Consider the following 7,707-nt stretch of genomic DNA (forward strand, 5'->3'; position numbering starts at 1 on the left):
TACCACTGAGCTACATCCCTAGCCCTTTTTATTTTTATTTTTTGAGGTATTGGAGATTGAACCAAGGGGTGCTTTATCACTAAGCTAAAGTCCCCAGACTTTTTTGTTTTTTATTTTGAGACAGAGTCTAAGTTGCTTAGACCCTTGCTAAGTTGCTGAGGCTGGCCTTGAACTCGCAATCTTCCTGTTTAACCTCCTGAGCTGCTGTGATCACAAGTGTGTGCTACAGTGCCTGGCTCCCTGCCCTTTTTATTTTGAGACAGAGTCTTGCTAAATTACTCAGGCTGGCTTGGAACCTTCAATCCTCTTGCCTCCACTCCTACTTGTTGGGATTTCAGCAGGCACCACCACACCTCGCTCAATAATTTCATTCTATTGACAATTATTTGTTATTTCCTATATTTGCTCAATTTCTACAAAATATGAACGATGGAATAAAAATCTGTGACATGGTATAGATCATTAATCATCTCCATAAATGGGATGAGAGAATAAGGAAAGAAGAATGGGAAGATGATGATCTCAATTATTCTAATATCTGGGGTCCTATCATTTCTGTCAGCAATTTTTTTATCTTTGAAATTCTCTTTATTCTTTGTGAAAGAGATTAATTTAGAGCAGTATCAAAAGCTAACAAGGATAGTATAAGAAATGTATAGGATCATCTTATTCATGAATCACAAGTAAAATTTAAGCGAACTAAATCTGGTGATTCAGTCATTCAAAATGATCAAATTGGATTCATCCCAGGATTGCAAGTTAGTTTATCACTGGAAAGTTGACTTTACCATAATTAATATATGTAATTTATAAGGTTAAGAAAATAATTAAAAATTTTAATTTTAAATTTTACATGATAGTAGAATATATTTTGACATATTAGACAAATAAGGAATATAACTTTAAAACCATATTAGCATCTTAATGCAGAAAGGAAAAAAAAAACCTACTCTAAATAAGCTAGGAATATGAAGAAACTTCCACAACCCAATATAGTCCATCTCTGAGAAAACCACAGCAAATATACTTTACTCTTCTTTGTTTGAGATAGTCTTACAGTGTTGCCCAGGCTGGTCTTGAACTTGTGGGCTCAAGGGATTCTTCTCCAGCCTCCACCTACCATGTTTCCCAAATATACTTAATGGAGAAATGTTGGTGACATTCCTTTTATGCAGTATAGACAAGGATGGTCCACATTTTTATTTTAGAGTTATTCTCAAATATTATGAAAAGAAAAAGAAGGTATAATATTTGTGAAGAAGGAAACAACGTTATTTATAAATGATATGGTTATCACTCTATAAAAGCTTAATGATCAATAAAAGAATTATTAGGATGAATAGGATTATTTAACAAGATATTGCTGGATATGAAAGAAGTATTAAACACTCAAGTACATTTAAATACTAGGGACAAGTTGTTAGAAATATAAGTTTAAAAAAGATTCTGTTTATTATAGTACCAAAATTCATAAAGTACCTTAGAAAATGTAGCAAAAAAAAGTTTGTTCAAGAGATCTAAATAAATAGAGATAGTCTATGCGGATGATCAAAACCCAATGTTTTAAGAACACTAATTCTACCAAGAAAGTCACTAAAATTCATGCCTCCAACAGTTTTTCCTTTACTTAGAAGCTGAATCTATAATTGATATGAAGGAGGAGCCAAGGTCTAAGATTATCCAAGACACTCCTGAAGAAAAACAGTAAGGTTGTATTAGATCTTAGAATGTACTGTACAGGTATAGTAACTGGTACAATGTTTAATTGGCGCAAAGAGAGAAGTAGACCAGGGGAGCAAAATAGAGAACCCAGTGTCAGACCCCAACACAAACACACACACACACACGGGGCTGGGGATGTGGCTCAAGCGGTAGCGCGCTCGCCTAGCATGCGTGCGGCCGGGGTTCGATCCTCAGCAGCACCACATACCAACAAAGATGTTGTGTCCGCCAAGAACTAAGAAAAAAATAAATAAATGTTAAAATTCTCTCTCTCTCTCTCTCTATCCCCCTCTGTCTCTCACTCTCTCTTTAAAAAAAAAAAAAACACACACACACTTATAAAGGGGGGGTCGGAGAGAAAGAGTAAGGGCTTGCACATCAAGCAAGATAGTTGAAAGATAGTTGTTCAAAATATGGTCCAAGTACAGTTAACTATCCAAATGGAAGAAAAACAAAGGTCCCTACCCCCAAACATATACAAAAATCAACTCCCAATTAAAGATTTAAACAGGAAAGGCAAAGCCATAAAACTTTTATAAAGACAATCTGTCTATACAACTTCAGGATAAGGAAGAATTCTGTTAACAGAAAACAAAAAGTTGAAACCCAAAATGAAAGATTAGTTAACCTGATGTTAACAACAAAAGTGAATTTGTTTTTGTTTGGAGAAAAAATAAAGACATCATCTAAAATTTAGAGTGAAAAATATAACTTAAAGCTGGGAGAATATAATTGTAACACACATAACTGACAAATAATTAACATCCAGAATATATGGAAAAGTCTTACAGATCAATAAACAAATAAGCAAAAAGAACAAAAGACATGAGCATCATTTCATAAAAGAAAAACACAAACAACTCATAAGTATGTGCAACTCACTAGGCAAACTCATTACTATTGGGGGATGTGCAAATTAAAGCATAATAAGATAACATTCATATTTATCAGAATGTGAAAACTTTAAAGTTGGATAGTACCATATACTGACAAGGATTAGGGAGTAAAAGAATTTCTTATATGTGAGATGGCCCACTCTGTAATCCCAGTTACTGAGAAGGATAGGGCAGGGGAATACCATGTTCAAAGTCAGTGTTGGCAATTTAGCAAGACCCTGACTCAAAATGAAAAAATAGGCTGGGGATGTAACTGATAGGGCACTTGCCTAAATCTTGCATGAGGCCCTGGGTTCCATATCGAGAATTTAAAAAATGAAACAATAAAAAAAACTCATATGCATTTAGTAAGAATATACATTATTATTTTGTGGTACTGGAGATTGAACCCAGGGGTGCTCTATCAAGTAGCTGACATACAAGTCTGCACCACTGCACCAGCTGAGAATATAAATCATTACAATGACTTCAAAAAATATTTTGGCATTGTCTAGCAATCGTTGACAGTACTAGTCAATAGTAAAACTGAGCTCTGGTGCCATGCCAGCTATGCTATCCCCAGGAATGTATGCTGGGGAAAGTTGATGTGTATATTCATCAAGAACAAGTGCAAGAATGTTAATGGCAACTTTGTTTAATAAAGACATGGGAACAGAGCAACATGAATCACCAATGATAGTAACCTGGATAAATAAATTGTAGTATAGTTGTACAAATTGATCTATATTATAACAATGAAAACTAATGAGTCTTAGTTTGAATGAATCTCAAAAAAAAATGTAGTGTTGAGTAAATAAAAAAGAATCACAGAGAAGTAAATATCATTCTGTTTATATAAAATGTAAGATAAACACATTATATTGTTAAGTTCTGCATACATTTATGATAAATAAACCATGGACAAAATGATTAAACAATGATTATGAAAATTGGGGTAATGATTACCTGGAGTGGAAAGATGATTGTGGGCCTTGAGTTATTGACAGTGTTCCCTTCATAAGCTACATCCTAGGTGCACAAAAAAATGTGCGTGTGATTATTCCTAAACCATATGCTCATAATTTACAGTTCATTTGTGTGCTAATTTTCACATTAAAATACTTAAAAAGAAGAATTCATTAAAAATTATGACTCTTGGGGCTGAGGTTGTGGCTCAGTGGTAGAGCACTTGCCTAGCATGCGTGAGGCACTGGGCTGGGTCCCTGGCACCGCTTAAAAACAAACAAATAAAATAAAGGTATGTGTCCATCTACAACTAAAAAAAGCTTAAAAAATTACTTGACTCTTGGTCTTTTTACAAATTTACAAATAAGTCATCTTCTTGGAGACTTAAGATAGAGAATAACTTTTTACTTCAAAATAATTCCAAACTCACAGAAAAATTGCAAGAATGGTACTTGAAACCCTTGCTTATTTTTTTCCTAGATTCACTTTATGTTAATATTTTATCTTACTTGCTTTATTGTTAGATTTATTGCCTCTTTTTTTTTTTTTTTTTTTTTTTTTTTTTAAAGAGAGAGTGAGAGAGAGGGGGACAGAGAGAGAGAGAGAATTTTAACATTTATTTATTCTTAGTTCTTGGCGGACACAACATCTTTGTTGGTATGTGGTGCTGCTGAGGATCGAACCCGGGCCGCACGCATGCTAGGCGAGCGCGCTACCGCTTGAGCCACATCCCCAGCCCCGATTTATTGCCTCTTAACACATACACATTTATGTCTAAACTATTCAAGAAGAAGCTGTATACATTATGCCCCTTTCCCTCTAGGTACTTCATTATATATTTCCTCAGAAAAAGGACATTCTATTATGGAGTCACAGTACAGTTGTCAATGTCAGGAAATTAAACATTCAAAAAATACTTTAGAAAAAAATCTACCATCCACATTCCACTTCATCAACTGCCCTCATAATGTCTTTGATAGCATTTGATTTTTCCTCCACTAGAGGTTGCAGTGCACGTATCAGTTATGTTCTTTAGTCTCTTTCATCTGGAACAGTTTCTTAGCCTTTGTTTATCCTTTATGACAATGATACTTTTGAAGAATACTGATTTTTTAAGACAATGATTTCATTTTGAGTTTGGTGTTTTCTCATGATTATACTCATGTTAAGGATTCCTAATCAAAATGCTATATAAATAGCATTCATCTCAGAATATCACATCTTAAGGTGTACAATATCTACTTGACTGTCTGTGGTGATATTAATTTTGATAATTTAGCCATGATGTGTATTTTCTCTACTCTAAGGGTGAGGATTTCTTTGGAGAAAGCTGCTGGGGGGGACTGAACCCTGCTCTCTTCTAATGGAGAGAAGTAGGTGATTTCCCCCTCATCTCAAGTCAAAAGAGAAAAGCTTCAATGAGAATAATTCAGCAATCTTCCAGTGTTATCTTCTAAATTTATTAGGTCACAGTTCACTGATGTCTGATTCCTTATCAGGGAATCTGGAGAGAGCAGGGGGCTGTCTTGGTGCTTGGAGGTGAGCAGAGGAGAGTTACTAATAGATAAGAATTAGCTTGTTCTTTCGGAATTTGTTAGGCAACAATGGACTGGATGTGAAGGACAGCTATTTAGGGTCATTTCATTATCTGAGTTACAGACCACCTAAAGGACAGAAGCTGGCAGAGGCCCATTGAATTTCCTTACCTCTTTGCAAAGTACACTCTTGCAGGTCAAGGGTACTGCAGGAGATTTGGGATGGGGGTATCTCCTAAGAACCCATGGAGGGCTCCAAATGGGAGTCAGCTTTCAATATCTGCAAGACCAGAAGGATGAAGCCATCTTAGGACTTACCTGTAGAATAAGAACATTGCTCTGCCTCTCCACTGGGTGAAAGAGAAGTTAGTAAAAACCACAGGAGGAAGGTGGCAGCTGAGGGACAGAGAGCCATGCTTCCCTCTGGCACTGCAAGATATTAGCCCACTGCAAGATATTAGCCCACTGCAAGATATTAGCCCACTGCAGGCCCCATTGGGGAGAGGACAGGGTCTAACATGCAATTAACTTTGAAGCTTTCATCATTTCATAGGATCAAACATGAAACTGTTTGTGATTTAAAGCAACTACAGGACTTTTAATTAAGTAAGAATGGTCAGAAAAGTCATGTCACTGCTTGAGTTTTTATTTGGGGGATGGGGAGAACTTACTGGAATAAATTTCATTTATTGTTTGAAAAATATTTTTGAATAGGTAAAATATTACATAATCCAAAATTAAAATGGTATGAAAAGTGTACACAGAAATTTCTACTCACATCTGTTTTAAAAGGTAGACATTTTTATGTGCTTATTATTTGTTGTTCTAATATATTTTTTCTTTCTTTCTTTCTTTCTTTCTTTCTTTCTTTCTTTCTTTCATTTTTGTAGTACTATAGATAAAATTCAGGGCCTCTCACATGCTAGGCAAGTGCTCTGTCACTGAGCCATGTCCCTAGCTCTCTGATATTCCTTTATACAAATACAAGAAAATATGAATATGTAATCTATGCTCTTGTTTCTCACAGAAAGGAACATACTGTTTAAAACCTGATCTTTTTTAAAAATTTTAATTGTGGTAAAATGTACATAACATTAAAAGCTTATTTATTTTTTTTGTATGGCAATACAGGGGATTGAACCCAGGGGTTCTCTGCCACTGAAGACCCCAGTCCTTTTTATTTTTTTCAAATTTCTATATTTTTATTGTTTGTTATTTTTATTTAAACTTTCCCAGAAGAAAAGAGTGGAAGAAAAAGAGGTTTGATCCCATGGGAAGATTCGATTCTCTGGGACTCACTCTTTCTATTCCATCTTTTCCTTAAAGATCCTTTAGAGATCTTCTACTTCAAGACAGATAGACATGTCCTACTTCAGGTTTGACAGCTGTCCAGGAGAAAAACATTCCCATTCTCCAGACCTGTAACATATCATGTCACACCACCAGATATATTATTTGCAAATATTTTCCTTTATCCTATGGGTTATTTTACTCTTTTGATAATATATTTTGATGAAAATTTTTTGTTTTTAGTATTGGGGATTGAACCCAGGGCACTTAACCACGAAGCCATTACCAGCCCTTTTAATTTTCTTTTTTGAGACAGGGTCTTGCTAAATTGTCCAGGCTAGGCTCAAACTTGAAATACTCCTGCCTTAGCCTCCCAAGTCTCTGAGATTACAGGTGTGTGTCACTATGCCCAGCTATTTTGAGACAGGGTTTTGCTTAATCAAAAATGTTAAATTATGTCTTTTTTTTCTTTTGTTGTCTATACTTTTGGTATCATATCCAAGAAAAAATGCCCTACTTAATGTCATGAGAATTTTCTCTGGAATATGGGTTGCTATCCCTATGGCTGACTGCTGGGAGGATAATGGTCAGTAGCCACTATGTCAAAGGTCAAGTTTTATAAGGCTCTTTGTAGAGCTTGGCCTTGGATGTTGCAAGTGTTTGGACTATAAAATTCCAAAGTAGTTACTTCAGACAGTTCTGCCAATTGCGTGCTTGTTCAGGTGGAAGGATGGATTCCTGGAGTCTCCTGGATGTGTAAATTCCTGGATATGCTTTAAAAAACAAACTTGACAATATATCCTGGAGATCTATTTATGTATCAGTTCATTCAGATCTTTCTTATTCTGTTTAATAGCTACATATATTCTGTAGAATGGGTACACCATGGCTTATTCAACACATTATCCAATCATTCTTTTTTTTTTTATGTATGACAGCGGAATACATTACAATTCTTATTACATATATAGAGCACAAGTTTTCATATCTCTGGTTGTATACATAGTATATTCACACCAATTCGTGTCTTCATACCTGTACTTTGGATAATAATGATCATCACGTTCCACCATCAATAATTACCCCATGCCCTCTCCCTTCCCCTCCCATCCCTCTTCCCTATCTAGAGTTAGACTATTCCTCTCATGCTCCCTCTCCCTATCCCACTATGAATCAGCCTCCTTATATCAAAGAAAACATTTTTTTTTTTGGTGGGGATTAGCTAACTTCACTTAGCATTATCTTCTCTAACTCCATCCATTTACTTGCAAATGCCATGATTTTATTCTCTGTTATTGCTGAGTAATATTCCATTTTTA

This window comes from Ictidomys tridecemlineatus, chromosome 6, assembly GCF_052094955.1.
Source record: "Ictidomys tridecemlineatus isolate mIctTri1 chromosome 6, mIctTri1.hap1, whole genome shotgun sequence".
Classification (NCBI taxonomy): Eukaryota; Metazoa; Chordata; class Mammalia; order Rodentia; family Sciuridae; genus Ictidomys; species Ictidomys tridecemlineatus.